General features: G+C 39.6%; 1 protein-coding gene across 1 annotated transcript in view; it reads right to left on the reverse strand.

The window, feature by feature from the left end:
- ANK3 (ankyrin 3) overlaps positions 1-23,445 on the reverse strand; it is a 725,987-nt gene that overhangs the window by 595,290 nt on the left and 107,252 nt on the right. The window lies entirely within an intron of this gene.

The raw sequence follows: 23,445 nt of genomic DNA on the forward strand, positions 1-23,445 counted from the left end.
ATCTAGTAATATCTAATGTAGTGTTTATATGTATACAGGGTGTCCCAAAAGCACTAGTGAAGTCTTAAGATTTAATGTAATTTAATATAATACATTATTATTCTACCTATTATGACTTCAGAAGAACCAAAACATATACATTGAGGTTGTCCCCCAAAAAGACTTATATCATGTGATATATTATATTCTAATGTTGTTGTTCAGTTGTTTCAGTTGTGTCTGACTCTCTGTGACTTCATTTGGGGTTTTCTTGGCAAAGACACTGGAGTGGTTTGCCATTTCCTTCTCCAGCCGATTTTACAGATGAAGAAACTGAGGCAAACTGGGTTAAGTGACTCATTCAGCTAGTCATGCAGCTAGTAAGTTGATAAGGTCAAATTTGAACTTAGGTCCTCTTCACTCCAGGGCCAGTGGCCACCCAGCTGCCTTATATTATATTAGAATACAATACAATAATGTTATTATAATTAGAATAATATTATAACACAGCATTATAATAATATTATAATACAATAATACAGTTATAATAATATTATAACACAGTATTATAATATTATAATATAATACAATAATATTATTATAATTATAATACAATACAGTATAAATCTTGCTATTATTATTTCAAAGAACCAACATAGTAAATCTTATATATAAAATTTTGTATCAGATAATTTTATATCAGATACATCAGACAAAATTTTATATTGGATCTATCAGATAGAAATCTGATACATAAACTATATCTGATAAATAAAAAATTAATTAAATTAAATCAACATACACAGTGTCCCAAAAAGGACATATGTTTAATATAGTATAATACAATACAATATAAATGTTAGCTATTATTGTTTTAGACAAACCAGCATATATACTATATATATATAATGTACACACATACATGGTGTTCCAAAAAGGACATATATTTAATATGATGTGATATAGTATTTTGTCATGTTGTATAATATAGTGTATTCTGTTATATTTTATAATATAATATAATATATGATATGATTTGATGTAATATGATATAATATAATATAATAAGTGCTAGCTGCTAGTAGTGTTATTATTATTATTATTATTTCAGAGGAATCAGCAAGGACATATACTGAGTGTTCCAGAAAGGATCCCTTATGTAGGTACATATTGATTCCTCTGAACTAATAATAGCTAACATCATATATGGCACTTGATAGTTTACAAAGTGTCTTGCAAATGTTGTCTCATTTGGTCCTTATAACAATCCTGTGAAGTAGGTACTATTTTTACCCCCAATTTATACCAAGAGGGTAAGTGACTTTTCCAAAGTCACACAGCTAATAATTGTCCAAATCAGGATTTGAACTCAGGTCTTCCTGATTCCAAGTCAGGTTCCATCCATTCTTTCCACATGGCTCCCTAGCTCCTTGTGAGAAGAGCTTGCCTGATCTTTGTGTTTGTATCTCTTGTGAAGAGGACAGTAACTGGTACTAGTCAGTGCTTAATAAATACTTGTTGATCAACTGATTCATTTCAATTGCCACTTGTATGAAATTATTTATGATAATCAGCTCAAAAATTTTTCTTACGAACATTACTGGTCAATCTTCCTCAAGCACTTTACTTGATGAGCATGATTGTAGTAGAGAAAGAATACTCGGTGGAGATGTAAGAACTGGGTTCTCTGCTGGCTCTGTTATGACTGATGTGTGTGACTTGACTTCAGTCACTTGATCTCTCCGAGCCTCAGTTTCCTTACCAATGGAGAAAAATAGACTTGGTCATCTCTAATTCCTTCCCTATATGTCTCCAGTTTTCTTCTGTGTGTGTATGTATATATGGATAAAGAGACAGACAGACAGACAGAGACAGAGAGACAGAGAGGGAGGTACATAGAATGTACACATATTTGTTAGCCAGCTACCTCCCCCATTAGACTGTGAATTCCTTGAGAACGATGGTTTGTGCCCCCTTTTTTTGTATCCCCAACACTTAGTAAAGTGCTGGTCCATGTAGGCACTTAATACGTGATTGGTGACTGACTAATACTCTCTAGTGCCAACATTCTATAATTCCACATGAGGGATGCTGCTCACTGTCATTTCAGGGTGTCTTTTAAAGGTTTTACCATTCCATGGGTTTCATTCCATGTATAGAAAATTTACTTCCATGAAAAATCAATTCATTTACCAGTTGTCCAGTTAGCAATGCTAAAATGTCGTGTCATTAGCCTCCTTAAGCCGTGGCTTTTCAAACTGAAAAGGCCTCGTCATGCTGACTGTGTCAAAGAAACGGCAGCTATTTATACAGTTTCTTTGCAGCCAACTTTTGGGGAATAATCATCTTTCCTTTTAGGCTACCATTAGCAATCACAAGCTGTTGCCCATTTAATGGCATCTCTTAGCTCCGAAGGCTGCTTTCTAATGAGCTGAGAATCTTCCAAAGTCCCTGGTGACTGAGTGATTGGAACAGTCCAGAGAAAAAAGCAAAATGTTCGGGCCTTGGTATTAATCACAGCGCCTGTCAGCTTGATCAAATCCTAAGCAAAGATATTCAGAGAGAGCTGATGAACCATGTCAGGTAAAACAGGTCTGTCTTTTCCCCTGGATATTGCCAAAAATAAAAAGAATGAATCAGAGAGGCAATAGCAGGCAGATTGACAATTCACACATGAGCTTTTCTTGCCTCCAAATTCATCAGCCTGAGGCACTTCACCTTTTTAAAATTCCTACCAGCATGTCTGGGATACCTGTATTGCATTCCTGCTAAAATAATATGGAACAGAGGAAAGCTGGAGGGAGATAGATGGATTTTACACACTAGAATGAGAATACACCAGGCCTTTCATCAGAGTAATATTGTATGTCGTCCAGCAGGATGCCAGGAAATAATTCAGGAAGAAAAAAACAAGAATTTGATCTATCTCTGATATAAGTTGTGAGGTTGGGATAGGATTGGACTTGGGATTCATCACTACTCCCAGGGCACCCCCAGAAGCGGAAATAATCTCTACTGATGGTCAACATCTCTGTAGCTTATTTAGAGTTGTCGAAAGCACAGAGGTTAAGTGGTTTGCCCAGGGTCACACCGATAACGTATGTGTCAGAAGGGGAACTTGAACCATTTCTTCGTGGCTCCAAGGTCAACTCTCCATAATTCTCCTTATACCACACTGCCTCTCAATAACAGGGAAAGTCGTTTCAAATGACATATTGAAATAATGTACATTTTACATCAAGAATCCCTGGTTTCCTTGGTAGGGGGATTTCTTATGCTTATCCAGGTGAAAGGGATGCTGATACAGGTCACAAGAGCTTCTTTGTTGCTTAGTAGAAAAACCTATCCCCCTTTGGCCAACCTGGTTATGAGCATCTCCACTTAAGCCGTACCTCAGACACTCTGTTCCCTGGAGAAGAGACGCCAACTGTTAACAGTCTTATGAAAGACTGTTTCAAATCATTAATAAGAAGAAATTGCAATGTTATAACATCATTGAAGTCCTACTTCACGTCCAGTCAGTTGGAAAAGATGACAATAGTTAATGTTGGTGGGGCTCTAAAGAGACAGGCATGTGGCTGAATTCTCAGTGGAGCTGTGAATTGGGTCTGCCATGCCAGAAAACAATGTGTTTTCAATTATGCTTTCAGAAAGTGATTAAATCATTTGTAGCCATTGACCCAAAGATCCTTTGGCTGGGCATGTATGCCTCAAGAAGAGAAAAAAGCAAACAAAAAAAGGTTCCATATAAGCCAAAATATTCACAGCAGCACTTTTTGTGGTAGCAAAAAGCCAGAAATAAAATGGGTGTCTCCATGAACTGGTGACTGACTGCACAAGTTACGGTATATTAAGATAATAGAATATTATAATTTATACTTACATGATAATAGTGCTGCTGTTGCTCAGTCGTTTCAGTCATGTCCAACTCTTTGTGACTCCATTTGGGGTTTTCTTGGCAAAGATACTGATGTGGTTTAGCATTTCTTCTCCAGCTCGTTTTATAGATAAGGAAACTGAGGAAAAGTTAAGTGACTTGCCCAGGGTCACACAGCTAGTAAGTGTCTGAGGCCAGATTTAAATTCAGGTCTTCCTGATTCCAGGCCCAGTGCTCTATGCACTGTACCACCAGCTGCCCCTTATAGGATCATATATATCATATCACATATAATAATGTTATGTATGTGTCTCTATGCGGATAGATAGATAGATGTTGCTTCCAGCAGAATGTAAGCTCCTTCAGGGCAGACAGCGTTCTATTTTTATCTTTGTACTATGAGCACTCATCACAGTGCTTGGCACATAAGCTTACCTTTCTAAATGCTTATTCGTAGATTATGAGATGGTAATCAACAACAGATATGATGAACCTAAAGAAACATGGGATGCCTTGTAAGAAATACTGCAGAAAGAAGGAAACAGAAGCTGGAAAACAATGACCACCACCAATACAATAACATAAGTGAAAAGAATATGAAAAAGGAAGCCAATGCTCTGCATTTCTAATGATCCATCTTGGCCCAAAGGAGAGAGGAGGAAAATGCCTCCATTTTTTCTTTGGATAGTTGAAGAATACCCCAAAGGGATTCTGAGGGGAGTCATTGTTTTAATTGTTTTTGCCAAACTGTTTATTATTATTGTAAAAGAAGGCTTTCCACAGTGTTGGAAGGAGGTGGATGAGGGGGAGGGGAAAAGAGACTAATATACATAATTGATCATAATCTAATATCAAAAGGTGTCAAACTTTTTCAGCTAATTTTTAAAAATTTGAATAAATTGAGAAAATAGGGAATCCATTTTTAAAATTACTTTACATTAACTATCCATTGCTTTTAATTCAAGAACAAAATTTTTAGAGCCTCTATCCTAATCTTGAAGCTATTATTCTCTCTGTATGCAGAGCTGAGGGGAAAAAACAACAGTGATTTTTAAAAAAGAGTCTCCAAAAGAAAAAAGATGGCCATTAAATATTCTTTCCTGAAAGAAACATTTCTAAACAACTAGTCTTCCCCTGAACCATCTATATTCCAGAACACTAATCCAGAAGGTTAGGGAACCAGAGAGTCTGTTCACAAATGTTCATTGACTGATTGCTCAATTTTACTTCTGGACCTGGGATCAGACCAAGAGGATAATTGTTGTGCATGTGGAGACACACACACACACACACACACACACACAGAGAGTATCATTTCTGATGTTCTTCCTGCAAGTCTCCTGTTTGTCTCAAGCCAACAGCCTCTCTAGAGTCTGGGACCATAGAATCCCATCTAAACCTCTCTCTTAATTGGCTAAGAAATCTTCTTCCAATATCGAGGGTCCCCATCAAACTGCATCCTTTTCAACTGTTCAGCTATGAAAAATCCTAAAGTGACATGGTCACCATTTTCCTAAGGAGCCCATCATTTCCATTTCACCAACCAGTTCCTTCTTACTGGTGAAAAGAGATTCCTCTGCAGTTTCCCTGACTTCAAATCTCTCCCTCACTCCAGTCCATCCCTAGACACTGCTACCAACATTTATTTTTGTCAGGTGTAGATCTGGCCATGTCACTCCCCTACTCAATAAATGCTTTCAGGAAAAGTGTAAACTCCGCTGTTTAGCTTCTAAGGCCCTTCACAGCTTGGCTCCTCCAGACTAATTGCACATCATTCCCCTAACTTACATGACATTCCAAATAGTTTTCTGTTCCCTATATGTCAAATTCCATCTAACAGGATTCCACACACATGTTTCTACAAAGGCTGGCATGCTCTCCCTCTTCATTCCCACCATTAGTAATAACTTGTTCTCTCAAGTGTTACTTCCTTCATCAGGCCTGCCTTGATTTCCCTAGTTGTTAGTGGTCTCCTCTCCCTCCCAATTACATTGTATTAAGTCTATTTTCTATTTCTTTATTCCTATACTGCTTGGATCTCTCTGTGGTATATAAGCTCCTTGAAGGCAAATATTGCTTTGTATTTATCCATAAATCTTAGCAAATAGTAGGTACTTAAAATTCTCATCGAATTAAATTGCATTTCCCCTAATCTATTTTGTTTTAATCAGATGTCTCCACTTATTTGAGTTATATCCAACCAAGTCTCAATGAAAACCATCCTCATATTTACAGCTTACACAATGACCTCCCCATGTTAAGACAGATATCTGAGGCCACAAAGAGTTCCTGCTTCTCTTTCCAATTATCACCTTGGGCTAATTACTGGACACCTTCATAGCTTCCCTTCCCCTCCCCAACCCTGTCATACATGTTGCTTCCTATAGCATCTTGTTTACCTTATTCGATTTAGTGACAAACAGAAATTGTATTGGGTCAACTTTAATGAATAGATAAGATACATTTGTAATCAGTACATTGCTTGCCAGCAAATGGATGCTACTACAGAATAATTTATCATAACCAAAGGGTAAACATTTCCCTTCTATTAATAATGTAATAGCTTACATTATTAATTGTTTTAAAAAAAGAAAACAAATGCTGTATAATTATAATGACCACAAAGCTTGGCCCTGGAGAAGAGTTTAGAATTGAAAATTCACCTTCCTCCCTTCTTCGCAGAAACTAGCATTGTGGAATGCTGCATACGTTGCCAACCTCAGTTGATGTATTGGTTTTGCTAAACTGCCTCTTTTTTGGGGGGGCAGAGGGAAAAAAGGAAAGTTGCAGGATAACTTTAGTATATATTTAAAAAGAAGAGCAAGTTGTACATAATGTATTGGCAGTTTCATGTACAATCTTTTTTTTTTCTATTTTACTATGTTATGGAAATGCTTGTTTTATTTCCTAAGTTCAGAATAAAATAAATATATATTTTTTAAAACAATATAGCTTATAGGGTAAAGGAAGAGAAAGGGGTATATTCAGAAATGAAAGTGATAGAAAAACAAAAACCAGCATTTTTGTAATTGTTTAATATAGCAGTGTTTTCTAGCTAGCACAAAGAGAAACTTCATTGAAGAAGATATTATTGTAGAATGCTACATCCTCCCAATTCAGGAGGCAAAAATGTCTGTGAAAATTTCCAACCCATCCATTGTTACTATGCTATCAATCACAGTTCCTTGTAAAAACATATTTAACACAAAACATCAGATATGAAAAATGGTGGCCATGATAATTATCCATTCTAAAAAAGTCTTCAATCAACCCTTGAATGAGAAATGTGTTATGGGAAAGAAGTACAGTTCCACAGTGATACATATTTTCTCAATGATTTCAAAATTATACATCAAACAATGATTGCAATATTTAGCAAAGCTGTTCGAGTTTCATCATCATGGCAGAAAAGCAATTCACAGTGGCCATTCAGCTAGAAATGTTATCATTCAAATGAGAATTTCCTTGGGAGTAATGCCCAAATGAATGAGCTGATTAACCCCCAGATTGGCTGCCACAGAGAAGCTCTAAGTACTGAAGGAAAAGGAAAATGCTTTGTTCAGATTTCATATGACATCCCACTCTGTCCTTGAAGCAAGAATCACTCAATCATATTAGGCCTGGCAATATAATGGATTTATACCATGTTAATGAGGCTATGTGGAGTCACAAATACCCCTTTAAACTAATCATTGAAAGAATAATATAGCTTACATTTTTCTTATGCCCAAATTCCCAACATGAGTCAGCCTTGCATGAGAGATGAACCTGTGTTCATCTCTGTAGAGATGGCGCACATAGCACCAGGACCTTCTTTCCTGTTCCTCTAAGGCACAGTTGACTAGAGAGGAAAATAATAAATCAATTACATGCAGTTGGTCATAAAACAGCATGGTACCGTCTGACCCCATAGTTCTAAAATAATGGTTCTGCAAGGAAGTCTTTTACCCAGTAATAAAAATACCTGACATAACAATCACTCTCTAAGCATGTATAAGTGCTTACTGTGGGCCAGACATTATACTAAGTGCTGCGGATATGAAGAAAAGCAAAAACATTTCCTGCCTTCAAGAAGCTTACCCTCAAGTGGCATAGATGCCTAACAGTTAAAGTACTTTATATAGACTACCCTATCCGATCCTTACTTCATGACGCAGATTGAACAAGCATTACTTTTTTTTATTTTAAGAAAGGGGGGCAGCTAGGTGGCACAGTAGATAGAGCACTGGCCCTAGAGTCAGGAGGACCTGAAATCAAATCCAGCCTCAGACCAAACACTTGACACTTACTAGCTGTGTGACCCTGGGCAAGTCACTTAACCTCAATTGCCTAAAAATTTTAAAACATTGTTTCTTAAATTTTTAAAAAATTTAATTTTAAGAAAGGAAACTGAGGCTCAGAGATATTAAGTGACAACCCCAGTTACACAGCAAACAAGAAGCAAGCCAAGATTTGAAGCTACATACAGCAATCTTGAATCCAGCATTCTTCCCCACTAAAGTACAACTGCCCCAGAGTGAATAGGTCAAAACAGGGATTCCATTTATTTATCATGGTACCATGGAAAGCGCCTTGCTTCTGGATCCAGTGGTCTTGGTGTTGTTCTTGTTTCTGTCACTTACAAGATGCATGATCTTGGCCTCAGTTTCCTCATATGAAAAATGACCTTGTTGTACCAGACAGTCTCTTGGGGTCCCTTTCAGCTCCATATTTGGAAATACTATGAATTGGTATTGAAAAAACTACTCATTTACATCAACGAAATCACAGATTTAGAATAGAATTAGAATATTAGAGAATATTAGAGCATCACATGCATAATGCAGCCACATGGAAAATTGGACTCTTCTGAATCACTCAGCCACTTAAGGTTTCCCATAGCCAAGGTTTTACTGAATTCAAGTGTACGATAATGTACGTGGCTGTATGCTATCCAAATCAAATCATATAGAGACAAACTCACATCCCAGTTCTGCTTCACATAACATGTGTTACCTCAGGCAAGTCATTTGACCTAGACAGGCATCAGTTTCCTCATGTGTAAAATGGAGTGTTTAGAACTGAGAAGGGGTTCCCTTTTTTGGGTGTCATGGACCTCTTTGGTGACTATGATAGCCCAAATGGGTCCTTTTTCAGAATAATGTTTTTAAATACATAAAATAGATAAGTTTACCAAGGAAATCAATAATATTAAAGTACAGTCATCAAATGACTTGCAAAAAACAAAACCAAGGTCAAAAAGCCTGGAGCTAGATAATGTTTATGGCAATGAAAAATCTTTTCCTTAAAGCAATTGGGACATAAGGTTCACAGGGTTGGGGAATGGGACAGGGCTTTTGAAGAGAAGAGAAGGAGGGGCAGCTAGGTGGCACAGTGGATAGAGCACTGGCCCTGGATTCAGGAGGACCTGAGTTCAAATCCAGCCTTAACACACATTATACTTACTAGCTGTGTGACCCTGAGCAAGTCACTTAACCCCCATTGCCCACCCCCCCAAAAAAAAAGAGAAGAGAAGGAAAGAAACAGAAGAAAAGATTGGCTTGGAGAAGATTCTACTAGATTTTCAAATCTAATTTTTGTTTTTGATAGAGAGCCCAGGGAAGAGGTTTTTAAATCATACCTTGATAATCACAATGAGGAAGAAGGCTAAATTTGGGTTGGTTGGTATAATCCTCAAAGTTCTCCCCATAGAGAATTAGAAAACAATAAGCTCCTCCATCAGCAGTGGATTAGTGGGATCCCAAAGTGTGAATTTTTTTTAAACAGAACAGTGATTTTTATGGTATAGAGAACCAAAGCCCATTGATGAAACTCTCTGAAGGCAGCTGGATGGTGAGGTGGATAGAATGCTAGATTGAAAGCCAGGAAGACCTGAGTTAAAATCCTGCCTAAGACACTCAGCTGTGTAATCCTGGGCAACTTCTCTGTGTCTCAGTTTCCTCATCTGTAAAATGGATATAAGAGGTGGTTCCCAAGGGTGTTGTGAGATCACAAAGGACTTTGGAAATTTTCAAGTGCTCCATAAATGCTATTACATAAGCAATCATCACCTGATCTGCAACTTCTGGTTTCAAGGATTTTCTTAGAGCACTAAAGAGATAAGTGACTTGCCCAGAGTCACACAGCAAGTAGTGGGACTTGAGCCTAGCTTCTCCTGACCCCAAGACCAAATCTCTAACCATTATTCCATACTGCATCTCAATTTTTTTTTTAAAGCACCATGTATAAAGATATTGTAAAAACTCAGGTTCTCAACTTTCAAAACTAAATTCCTCCTTGAAAAATCAATACAATAGTTTCTCGATATTGAGCATGGTGCTGGACCTTTCCCTTGGCTGTTTCCACTGGCTGCTTCTGTAGAATCTCCCTGTTTAAATGGTGGCTTCATTTCCCATCCTTCTCTACCAGGTGCTTAACAGATAGAACAGAGATGGCATCATGGAGGGTTGGCAAAGAGCCCAGCCGTATTGGCGTCTGGCACACAGAATTCAGCACTGGCACTTTTGGCCTTTAGGCAACAGAAACAATCATGCTTAGCACTGAATACTCTCTAATCTAGGGCACATGGAACTTCGGCAGAGGAAAAAACTTGGTAATGAGCATTGTGGGAACATCTGTAAATGTACGGTCCAAGAAATTACAGGAAGGAATTGAAGAATGGCCAAGAAACAAAGAAATTGAAGAAGGATTCCTGCAGAATAGTCTGCCATTCTTATCAAATTTGCAGATGACAAAAAGATTGGAAAATTAACTTAGAGTATGCCAGGCAGACTCAGGGTCCCAAATGATCTCAACAACCTAGAATGTTAGAACCAATTTAATTAAATGAAATTTAATAGGGAAAAGCATGAAGTCTTCCACTTGGGTTCAACAAAACCACCTGTACAAATATGCTACAGGGGGATCAGGGGACCTTGTTAGAGAAATTCACAGGGTGTTTTTGGACAACAAGCTCAGTGTGACATGTTCCCCAACCCCAATCACCACCCCCAAAAGCCAGTGTGATATAGCTACAATAAAATATGGAACAAGGCAGTTATTGTCCCACCACACTTCCCTCTGCACCCTCCCCCCATCAGACTAACATTTATTCTTGGCTATAGTGTTCAGGGCCGATTATCACATGTACCATGTTCAGAAAAGGTCACAAAGATGGCAAGGGGTTATGAATCCATATTTATATCTAATTGCATGTAGGTTGCTAGAGTGGGGAGCTATTTGTGTTCATCCTATTTGCATCTAAAATGATTTAAAAGCTTAATGAGCCTACATGGAAAAACCATCAGATCCTAGTTTTAGAACCAGAAGGATCTTTAGAGTCCATCAAGTCCAACCAGCTCATTTTACAGGTGAGGAAACTGAGGCACATAGCGATTAAGTGCCTTTCTCAAGGTCACAAATAAGCATCTGAGGCAAGATTCAAACTCAGGTCTTCCTGATTTCAAGTGCATGACATCATCTCCTTCTGTAGGCCTTGTTTCCTTCCCCTGGGGGGACTGGTTAAAGAAACTGGGAATATTTAGCCTGGAAGAGAGAAGATTTAGGGAGGACATGATATTGTGAGCTATCATAGGAAGGAAGAAGGGTTAGACTTGTCCTTCTTGGCTCAAAGGGTCTAGACTGAAAACAATTGGTAAAAATCACAAAGAAAACAGTATGGTATAGGTAGATAGAAAACTGACCTGGGGGTCAGGAGGGGCTGGGTTCAAGTCTCACCTCTGACCCCAAGCAAATCACCCAACCTCTCAGTGCCCTGGGCAACAAAGCGCAGTGCCCATCTGGAGGGATAGAAGGAGTTTCTTCACAGGGAATTTCCATGCCAATGAAATCATAGCTTCTATCCACAGAGCACACATACACAATACATATCCCCAATACTCCTAAATTTCAGCTGGCCAAAAATGGAAGGCTGTATATCTGAAGCAACAAGCTCCCTGTTAGGCAAAGTCTTCAGGCTTTTGACCATGGGTGTCATCGGGGGATTCCCATCCAAACTTCCACCCAAGGTAGGAGCATTCTCTACAGTACCCATGACAGATGATATCCTCAAGCAATCATCAACAAACATTTTTTAAATTTTTAAATATTTTATTTTCCCCCATTACATGTAAAAACATTTTTCAACATTCATTTTTTTTGCTCTGATTTCCAAATTCTATCCCTCCCTCCCTGAGAAAGTAAGCAATCTGATAGAGGTTATACAAGTGCAGTCATGTCAAACATTTCCATATTAGTCATAGTCATTTTGTGCAAGAAAACTCAAACAAACAAAAAAGTGAAAAACCGTATGCTTCAGTTTGTATTCAGACTCTACCAGTTCTTTCTCTGGAGGCAGATAGCATTTTTTATCATTGGTCCTTTGGGATCGTCTTGGATCATTATATTGCTAAGAACAGCTAAGTCATTCACAATTGCTCATTGTACAATCTTGCTGTTACTATGTGCACTGTTCTGGTTCTGCTCACTTCATTTTGCATCAGTTCACGTAAGTCTTTCCAGGTTCTTTTGAAATCACCTTGCTCATTTTTTATAGTACAATAGTATTCCTTTACAATCATATACCACAACTTCACTGACATATTATTAAGCACCTACTTCACACGTTAAGTATGCTAGGCACTTGTGTGTGAATGTGCATGTGTGCATGCACATGGTGCTGGTGCTTGAACATACTGAGGCAAAAAGGACACAACCGTTGCCCTCCAGGGGTTGACATTGGACAGAGGGAGACACCATGTGAACAAAGTATGAACACGCAAAGTACATGCAAAGTAACGGAGGCTGGGGTGAGGAGTGGGGGAGGAGGTGGGATCCACTAGCAGTTGGGGGAATCAGGAAAAGTCAGGTACTGACTTTTGAGCTGAATTTTAAAGTAAATTAGGGATTCTAGGGCAAGGGTGAGGAAGAAGTGCATCTTAGGCAATGGGAAGAGCTTAGTGTGAAAAGATAGAGACACAACATGAAGAATTACTATAAGGAACAGAGATAATGTCAGATTGGCCGGACCAAAAAGCATGTGAAAGGGAGTAAGCCCTTAGGATGGTAGAAAAGTCCACGGGAGCCAAGTTGTTGAAGACTTTAATTGCCAAAAAATAAACGTATGTTTGATTCTAAAGGTAAAAGAGAGCCATTGGAGTTTCTTGAGCAAGGGAGAAACATGCTTAGGTCTGGACTTTAGGAAAATTTCTTGTATAGCTAGATGGCAGATAAATGAAAGAGACGAGAGATTTGAGGCATGGTAGGCTAGGTGGCACAATGGATAGCATGCTGGAACTTGAGTCAGGAAGATTCATCTTCCTGAGTTCAAATCTGGCCTCAGACACTTAGTAGCTGTGTGACCCTGGACAAGTCACTTAACCCTGCTTGCCTCAATTTCTTCATCTGTCAAATGAGTTGGAGAAGGACATGGCAAACCACTCCAAAATCTCTGCCAAAAAAAACCTCAAATGAGGTCATGGAGAGTTATACACGACTGAAATTACTGAAAGGACATTTAACTCAATTCAACCTACATTTATTAAGTACTAGGGGAAAAGCAAAGTTTAGAGAAGAGAAAGGCTTTCTGACTCGTCCTGGAGCTTATTGGTCTGAAACATTTGCAAAGTGCAATAAATAATAATCTAGAATAAATAAATAATCTAGAAGTGCCTTATCGTGGTGCAAACAAAGTGCTGTGTGTGAGCTCCTGAGGGGGAAAGGACATTCCCTGCTGGGAGTGAGGAATCAAGTTGCATCATGGAGGGGGCAGCATCTGATTTTGGTTCTAAAGAAGGAAGAAGAATTCCACAACTGAAGAGGGGGGAGGGAAGACGTTATAGGGAATGGGATCAGCAAAAGCTAGGAGAGGGGAGACTGCATGGGCCACATTCGGGGGACAGAGAGTTGTCCTGGCTGGCCGATGTGTACACAGAGAGCTCTTACAGAGGAGTGGTATAAACCTGGGCAACCAGGGGACCAACCAATTATGCTTCTTATGTCCAGGGTGACTCCAAAGTCTTAATGCAGATTTAAGCTTTAATAGCTTAAAACTTTTGGGACATCATAGAGAGAGACAGAGACAGAGAGACAGAGTAGAAACAGAGACAAATAGAGAGAGAGAAAGATGTATATATACACATACATATATACTCACACATAATTAATATATGTATTATGTATATACTTGCATGCATATATACATGTACATATATGTATATACATAAAGACATTTATATACACATATATATTCTTCCAGTAGATGTATACATATATGTGGCTATGAATGTGTACATAAATGGATATTAATATAATATAAAACTATATTGTTAATTTTCATGGATACTTAAGGAAAGTGATATATTTTATATATTTTTATATATTATACATGTGTATGTGTGTGTGTATATATATATACTATATATATGTGCATATATATATAGTATATATATAGTATATATGTATGTATGTGTGTGTATATAGATATATGTGTATATATATAGTATATATATGTATGTATGTGTATGTGTGTGTATATATATATGTGTGTATATATACATATATATGTATATATATATATATATATATATATACACACACACACACACACACAATATACACTCGCACACAGAGTTCTATCTCTTTAAAAACCCATGAAAATTAACTGCAAGTTATTTCCAGATCCTATAAGTGTGAGGTGGCTACTGAACCACTTCCAATCAGTGCTGTCCTATGGGAATCAGTCATAAACTGCAGAACCTAAGTGCTTGAAATGCAGCTGAAGCATTAACATAGACCAAAGATTCCCTCCCCAGTGACGATGCAGCTTTGTGAACCACAAGAGGTCCTCTCAGTGTGAGCTGCCATTATTTACATACTAAAATTAACCAGTTCCAGCCTTGTTGGACAGAGTAAATAAGTGTAATGGTATCAGCCTTCTTGGTGAGTTTACTTACTAGAATAAACTGTTACTCACTCGTGACAAGTGTGCCGGTGGGCAGCTGGTGGACAGCTGGGTGCATCGTCATTATAATAATAATGGTTAGCGCTTGGATCAATGACTTGGATAAAGTCATAGATGATGTGCTTCACACAATTGGGGGTGACACTAAGTTGAGGGGCACAGCTGAGACAATGGAAGACAGAGTCGGCATCCAAAAGGCTCTGGAGAGGCTGGAGCACTGGGCAGAATCTAACAAAATCAGATCCAATAGTCATGAATGTAAAGTCTTGCACTTGGGTACAAAAAATCAGCTTTACACACATAAAACCTGGGAAGTGTGGTTAGATAAGATCTTGGGGCTTTAGTGGACTGCAAACTTGACTTGAGTCAGCTATGTGATATATTAGATGAAAAAAAAAAGCCTATGGGCTACACTAAAATTGGCATGGCTTCTGGGAAAAGTAAAGCCGGAGGCCCACTGTACCCACTATCCTCTGTCCTTGCCATTCCTTATCTGAAGTGCTAGGCTCAGTTCTGGGCACCATGGTTTAAGAAGGATGATGATAAGCTGGAGAGTGGCCAGGGGAGGACAACTAGGATGCTTGGGCTGTGAATCCATGTCCTAGGAGGATCCATGGAAGGAGGTGGGCAGGGTTACTCTGCAGAAGAGAACTCAGAGAGGGTAGGACAGATGTGTTCAAGTATTGGAATGGTTTTCATGCGGGGGATGTGTTAGATTTGCAACAGCAATGCATAGAAGATGCAATGGCTTGATGTCAGGAAACACTTGCTACCAATTAAAGCAGTCCCCCAAAGAATGAGCTGCTGTCCATGGTGGTTGGTTCTACCTCTATGGAGTCATGAGCAGAGGTTAGGCCTTGTCCCATGTGTTAGAGAGGGAACTCCTTCCATGCACGGTTGGACCAGGTGTGGACCAGACGGCCACAGAGATACCTCAAAACTCCCAATGTCTGTGCTGTAGCATTTTAATGTATATAATGTGTTTCACACATGTTATCTTATTTTATCCTCACAACATCCCTAAGACAAATTATATTATTATCCCCATTTTACAGATGAAGAAAATGGGGATGAGAGAGGCTGTGATTTTCCCAGGATCACACAGTGACTATCTGATTCCAACTCAAGTTGTCCCGTGTACAAGTTCAGTGCTGTATCCACTGAGCTACCTGGCTGCCTCAAGAAATCTCAAAGAAAATTTCTAATGCGTGAAGAAGGCATAGCAATTATTATTTCACTCTGAACATCAAAAATTTAAGGTGGTCTACAATGTGGCACCAGTCTGCATTTCCAACATTATTCCACACTACAGCCATTCACATACTCTACAATCCAGCCAAAATGGGCTGTCAGCTGCTCCCCAATCCTAACACACTATCTCCCACCTTCTGGCATTTTCTCAGGCTATGCCCAATGCCTAAAATGCCCTTTTTTCTCTTCTCTACCTATTATAATTATAGGACTCCCCTTCCCACACCCTCTGGTTGAACCAAACTGTCCTTATTATTTCTTATGCATGACAATCCATGAGGCCCCTCAATTATAATAAGCCTACAGCTTTGAAATTCATTCTCCTATACGGTCAGGCAGCTAGGGGGCACAGTGGATAGAGCACTGGGTCTGGAATCAGGAAGACGAATCTTCATGAGTTCAAATCTGGCCTCAGACACTTCCTCATTGTGTGACCCTGGGCAAGTCACTTAACCTTGTTTGCTTCAGTTCCACACCTGTAAAATAAGCCAAGAAAACCTCAAATGGGGTCATGAAGAGTAGGACATGGCTGAAACAACTAACAACAACATGTAGTTTGAGAAAGGGTTTATTTATGTTTCTGTTAAGATCCTGGCTAAAATATATGTTTCTCTCTTGAATGGTATCCCTGAGGTTCTCCAGTTACAAAGAAAGTACTGACCTTTGCACCAGTCCAATATCAACGAATACTCCCACTTCAGTGAGGAATTTAAAAACTCTTGCTTCCTATGCATAACTAGTGATGCCACTACCATAACCAGAAATAAAGTAAAGAACAAAAGGACCTATTTGTGCAAACACATTTACAGCAGATCAATATTGACCATGAACTAGAAGCTAAGGGAATGCCCATCAGCTGGGTGATGACTGGTCAATTCATGGCACGTACATGTAATGGAATATTATTGTGCCATGAGAAATGACCAAAGGGACAGGTTCAGAGAATCTGGGAAGACTTGTATGAACTGATTTGCAGTGAAGGGAATAGAAGCAGGAAAACAATGTGTGTAATAAAAGCAATGTAAAGGCACAGTCTGAAAGACTCAATAACTCTGATCAGTGTAATGATACTCCCTGATCCCAGAGGACTGATGGTGAAGTAAGCTATCTACCTCCTGAAAGACAGGCCATCAGTTAGAGGCTCACAATGAGACATTCATCTAGGGCCTGGCTCTTAGTAGATTATGCTTACTTATCACAAGGGATTTGTTCTTATTTTATTTCTAGTTTAGTTATCTTATTTTATATTTTAGTTATCTTATTTTATCTTATTTTATTTAGAGATGGCAGGAGAGGAAAAAGGAAGACAGGGATAGAGTTCCAAAAAAATTACAAGGGAACAAAAAAGGAAGACCAGAAGGGATCACAGAAGAGCAGGACAGCTTTGAAAGTTCCACGTTGAATTCACTATACACTTTTAAAGAAAAGTAAGCTCTATACAATAGAGATTGATTTACAATTTTGTATAGAATCCCTTCTTTCTCTTCTACAATGTATATAAAAATCTTCTTCGTATGTGGTGTTTGTTAAGCTCAGGATTAAAAACCTTCTTTAAGAAGGGAATATCTCCTATTTAGCCAACAGGTATACATTAGCTCAGCAAACCCATATACCTTTGTCACCCCATTTTAAAAAAATCTACATTTAAGATTTTATGAGTCACATTTGTTGCAGTGATAAGATGGTAACATTTATGGAATTCAAAGTAATATTTAGTTTCTCAACCACTGCATCAGCTGTGAGGAATTTATGGAAGTGTTTACACAGAAAGGAGGTTGAAAAAGTTTCTCACTTTTAGACCTTGGTGGTGACCATGCCTTGAATCCAACAAAAACAATCCCCGCATTTGCCCTTAGGTGACGTGTAACCGAGAGCAGTGAACTATTGGCTGCTTCTTAAACAAAGAGCTTAGAGTCTTAGACAAGAGGCTGCCCTGGGCCAGTGCAGTGAGGCCTCCATCCAGATCCCTCTCACGATGCCAGAAATTCTCTCCACTGCTGGCTGCCTGGCAGGTATGCAATGAGGGCTTCCCCGGCTGCTTGCAAGCATAAGCTCCTGGATTTATTCTTGTCCACAAAGTTATTTTCTGCAACTAAAAATTTGAAAAAGAAATTCTTGCATGCCATACATAATGCAAGGTACCAGCAAAAATAAAATATAATGCTAATACTTTTAATCTAAAACCAGCAAAAGTTTCAACTCTCAGATGTAGTAAAGTAACAGACATAGGTGCAATTTCCAACATACACACATGTATGTATATGCATGTGTGTGTATATAGACACACACACATATATATACATGTATATATATATACACACACATACACATATGTATACACATACACATATAGCAAATACAAATAAATATAAGACAGTTTATAGCATAGGCAAGAAGTGATAAGGGTCTACTATACCATGGCAGCACATGACTAGGATGGGATGGAGGTGAAAGATGTGGAAGTAGAACTAATAAAACTCAGCAACTGGTTCAATATGGATGGAGAAGAACAGAGCATGACTTCATGGCTGTGACCCAGCTACTGGACGGATACTCACTTGTCCTATATACATGGCACCATCCTAGCTGATGTGAGAGATTCAGCAATACGGCGAGAGAAATCCCAGGCATGCAAAAATTTGAGAGTTATGTTGATCTTCAAATAAGATGTTGATATTCTGACCCTGAAAAAATTACTAAACTATTCTCTGCCTCAAGTTTCCTCATCTGTAAAATGAGGAGGATGGAGTTGACGACATCTGAAGTCACTTCCAGCTACTATCCCAAGATCCCTAGTGCCTAAGAGGAAGCAAAATATAGAGGATATTTCTAATTTACCCCAGATACCTTTGTTTGCATATTATCTCCCTCATTAGATCATGAGCTCCTTAAGGGCAGGGACTGTCTTTTTCCATTCTTTGTATTCCCAGTGCATGGCACACCGTGGGTGCTTAATAAATGATTACTGACTGACTGACAGACATAGAGCTAGCCTCTGAGTCAGAAGGAGTCCAGTTTGTATCCAGTCTCAGACACATACTGGTTTTTTTACTCAGTGCAAAGCTAACTCACCAAAGAATGTAAGATGCAGGGCAGTTTCCAATCTACATTGGTAGAGGCAATTTCTTTACTGGAAGTTCCCTAGATCAACAAAATCACAAGTAGCCATTAAACAAAACAATCTATGCACTTAGCATCAGGTTTGACACAGTGAACATGTTTGTTGATTGATTCTAGACTTTGAAGTGACAATGAAAGGTTTAAATTGTGTCTCCAACAATTTGCCATTTTGTGACCCTAAATGAGCCTCTTCCCCATCTGGACTTCTCACATATAAAATAATGGAGTAGGATATGCCAAACTCGAAGGTCCCTGTCTAGGTCTACACTTAATGATTCCAGAGGATCATAGATGGAGAGCTTAAAGAGTCTTCAGAGGTTATATAGCCCTATCCTTTAAAGAGGGCATGTGACTTGGACAAGGTCACACAGGTAGTAAGTAACATAAGGAGAGTTTGAACCTGGATCTTCTGACTCCCAATTGAGTCAGTTCTGTCCACTGGACACATTAGATATAGGACTTTGGAAATACACCAAAAGTTTAGAGACTGTGCAGTTTGATATCCGAAGTCCAGAGTCTCAGCAGAGGGCTAAAAGCCCCTCTTTAGAAGAACAAAGTATCACACTCCACACCAAGCCCACAGAAATGCATCAAAAGCTGATGACAAATTTATATCCTGTTCACTAGGCTCCAGGAGTGAGAAGCACTCTATGTTTCAAACAAACGCTACCATTAGTATTCAATAAATAGCAGCACAGGTCAAAAAATGGATGCATGAATGGATTTTCTACAGAAATAATAGAGGCAGCCCATGCTTCAAGGTCAAAGTGAACAGGATAGAGATGTCTTTCGTGGGCGGACTTCCTGAGGCACTGCTGTTTTAAAGAAGTGATTTATTTGAAGGGGGTCACAAAAATAAAAAAAAAAGCCAAGAAAAGCAGTAAGAAGATTCAGGTTCCTGTCATTTTCTCAGCAAAGCAATTGATAGTAGAGTGTTTCCTACGTCTTGTTTTCCAGGATGAACGATCATGTCTGCATGGAGACAGATGCTGCCACCATCAGAGGTGGGGTGTTCTCTTCTCTGGGGGAAGATGGAGCCCCTCACATCTTGCATAAAGGAAGCCAGGTTTCCTTAAAGAGGGCCTCCTCCAAGCCAAAATTCCCTCCAAGATGGAAAGGGGAGGATAGGAAAACCGGGGAGGAAAGGACATGCATTTTCAAAGAGGAAATCAAACCTTCTGTGTTTTGCTATCTGGCTCCTAACAAAGCGTGTGAGCTGCCCTCCTGGTTGCACGGCAACGGCCCTCCCCAGCAGCTCTCTCCTCCAAATGATTCTCATGCCAGAGCTTCCTTCCAAAGCAGAGGCCAAGGACGCTGACTGCGTGTTTCAGGTTACGTAAAGCTGGGGAAAGGGATGCCATAGCATCTCTGAGGCAGAGCAGCATTCATTAAAAGATGAAGGACAGCCAAAATGGAATACACTGTGAGACTGAGGGTGAATAGGTAATTTAAGAGATTATCTAATCCAAACTCCTTATTTTTACAGTGAGGAAAACTGAGACATGTCCAAGGCCCTACAGCAAATACATGGCTGAATCTAGACATGAACCCCAGCTTTATAATCAGCGGATTTCGGTTCGAATCCTGCCTTTGACCCTTCCTACCTGGGTGATCACAGGTCACAATTTCCTGAATCCAGAGATTGGCTTAGGTGGACTCTAAAGTCCCTCACAGTCCAATATTTACAATCTTAATCTTGTGAAAGTCATCTCACCTACCTGGGCCTCGGTTTCATGATTTCTGAGGCTGCTTCCAGCTTATGTTATTTCCTCTACCCATTAGAGCTGTCAACATCTAACCAGACCATTCATTCTTCCAAGCTTGGTGTGCACAAAAGGACCCCAAAAATAGAAAGTAAAGAAGAGTTGCACTGGGTTCATCGTTCAATGAGTAGGTGTGATAGCCCTAAGCAGCCATTTGACAAGCATTTACGAGTACAGGGTAAGAGTAAATGTGCAGCTATGAAACTATCGGGAGCCTATGAGCTAATTCTCCAGTTACCTTCTTTTTAGGAGACTCACTCTAGCAACTGGGATAGTTGTAATGACGTCCTCATTCAACCAATCAACAAACATTTATTAAGCACTTACTGTTTGCCAGGCACTGAGGCTTTAAAGGGGAAAAATAAATTTACATGATAAGTTTATTGTATATTTAAAAGGAATAGCAAGTTGTACATAATACATTTGCTGTTTCATGTGCAATCATCTTTTTTATTATACTGTGTAGTGGAAATGCTTGTTTTACTCCATGAAGTAAAAATTAAATAAAAATTTAAAAATTAAATAGTCCCTGAAATCAATTAGATTACATCTTTTGATGGAAACAACATGTACGTAGAAATACAGATTATATACGGAGAAAATTCAAGGTGATTTTTTCATGGGAAGGAAGGAGATATCAGCAGCTATGGGGCACATGGGTGGACAAGGTGGAATCTGGAAAGCCCTCATGTAGGAGGTAGCGTTGGCCTTGAGCTTTGAAGGGAAGTAGGGATTTTAAGGAGAGCTGAGGAGGGTGAGCATCCCAGCAGGAAGGACAGCTTGTGTGGATGTACAGCAATAGGAGATTGAATGTCTTGGGTGAGGAATAGCCAGGCATCCATTCATGCTGGACCACAGAGCATCTGAAGGAGTGTAACATATGCTTATAAAGGCCAGTGGGAGGCAGGCGGAGAGGAGCTTTATGAGCCAAACAGACACGTTTTCATTTGACTCTAGAGGCATCAGCGTTTAAGGATTTTTAAGAAGTGACCATGAGCCACCATCTTCACTCTTGGCTGCAGTGTTGAATGTATGGAGGGGCCAAAAATGGGGGCCATCTGTGTAGAGTGGCCATGACTAAATGCTGCAGTCGAGCCTTGGGTCCACCCCACACACCCGCATTGCCAACATTATGTTCACTGTTGAGCCTGAATCACCCATGATCCAGGACTAGAAGGCAAGCAGCCAATCAGCAAAAACCTGCTTCTCTGTGTCCCCCAACCCCAGTAGGAAATGACATGGGTAGATGATGGATGAAGGCAGCCTAGCTCACCACCTGGCACAGGATGAATTCAAGCGGGGCAGGCTCCAAGCGGCGTTTTAGAACACACTGAAGTACGACTTCAATAGTTAAGGAGCGGCTGTGTGATGGCAGAGCAGATGGACCCACATGTTCGGCAAACATGAGAACAAAGGGGGCTTCGCTTTGAGAAACTATGCCAGGGAATCTATGACAGAGAAACCGAGCTGCAGACCTAACTGCAGCCAGAGAGAGACAGCATGGTAGAATGGATTGGAGGATTTTTCCATTGTGCAATATATTCTACATATTGGAGTATCGGAGGATTATCCGTTGTGTAATATAGTCTAGATATTGCATGCATGGAAAATAAAACCTTCAACACAAAAGAGAACATGTATCTTTTTCTATAAGACAATGCCAGGTCAAGTCAAGGAGCACTTAATTAAGCACCTATTATATGCCAGGCACTGTGCTAAGGGCTCGGAATGCAGAGAAAGGCAAAAAATAGTCCCCGCTCTCAACAGCTCACAATCTAATGGGGGAGACAAAATGTGAACCGCTATGTACAAACAAGCTACAGGTAGGGTACATTGGAGATAATCAACAGAGGGAAGGCGCCAGCATTAAGCAGGGTGGGGAAGAGATGGGGTGATAATCCAGGACAGCTAAAGACAGGTGAGCCGGGCAGTCAGACAAGGCAGGGAATACACAGAAACATCCTCCCTGACCTGCAAGATCCAGCCAAGAGCCGCGCCGTCCATGGAGCAACTCTTGCTTCTGAATTCATTTGAGCATTAAATCCATGCTCTAGGGCCCAAGCAAATGTTAGGGCAAGAATGCTTTGAAAATGTCTACAAGTAGGCAGGTAGCATCGCACAGCACACACCGAGAAGAAACTGAGACATCTGGTCTGTGGCTTCCAAGAGCTCAATGTGTTTGGGCTCATCTTTCTTTTCACCTCCCTAGGCCCCATCACTTTGTTTTATATTTAGCTGTGGACATGTCTTATGCCTTCCTTCCACAGTAGATTGTAAAGTCCTTGAAGGCAAGCATGGTTTTGTTTTTATCTCTGGTGTGCTTAATTAATGTCTCCTGTCATTAAGCTGATTTACATTACAGCTTCATTGCAATGTGAAATACACAGACTGGGGAGTCCAAGGACCTGGATTCAAATCATGACAAAGGACTTGACCTTGGGAGGGGCCTTAGAGGTCAGGGGTCCACCCAAGCCATGGTTTCATAGATAAAGAAACCAAAGAAAAGGAAGCTCTCA

The sequence above is a fragment of the Phascolarctos cinereus genome, unplaced genomic scaffold (assembly GCF_003287225.1).
Source record: "Phascolarctos cinereus isolate Bilbo 61053 unplaced genomic scaffold, phaCin_HiC Scaffold_3;HRSCAF=262, whole genome shotgun sequence".
NCBI lineage: Eukaryota > Metazoa > Chordata > Mammalia > Diprotodontia > Phascolarctidae > Phascolarctos > Phascolarctos cinereus.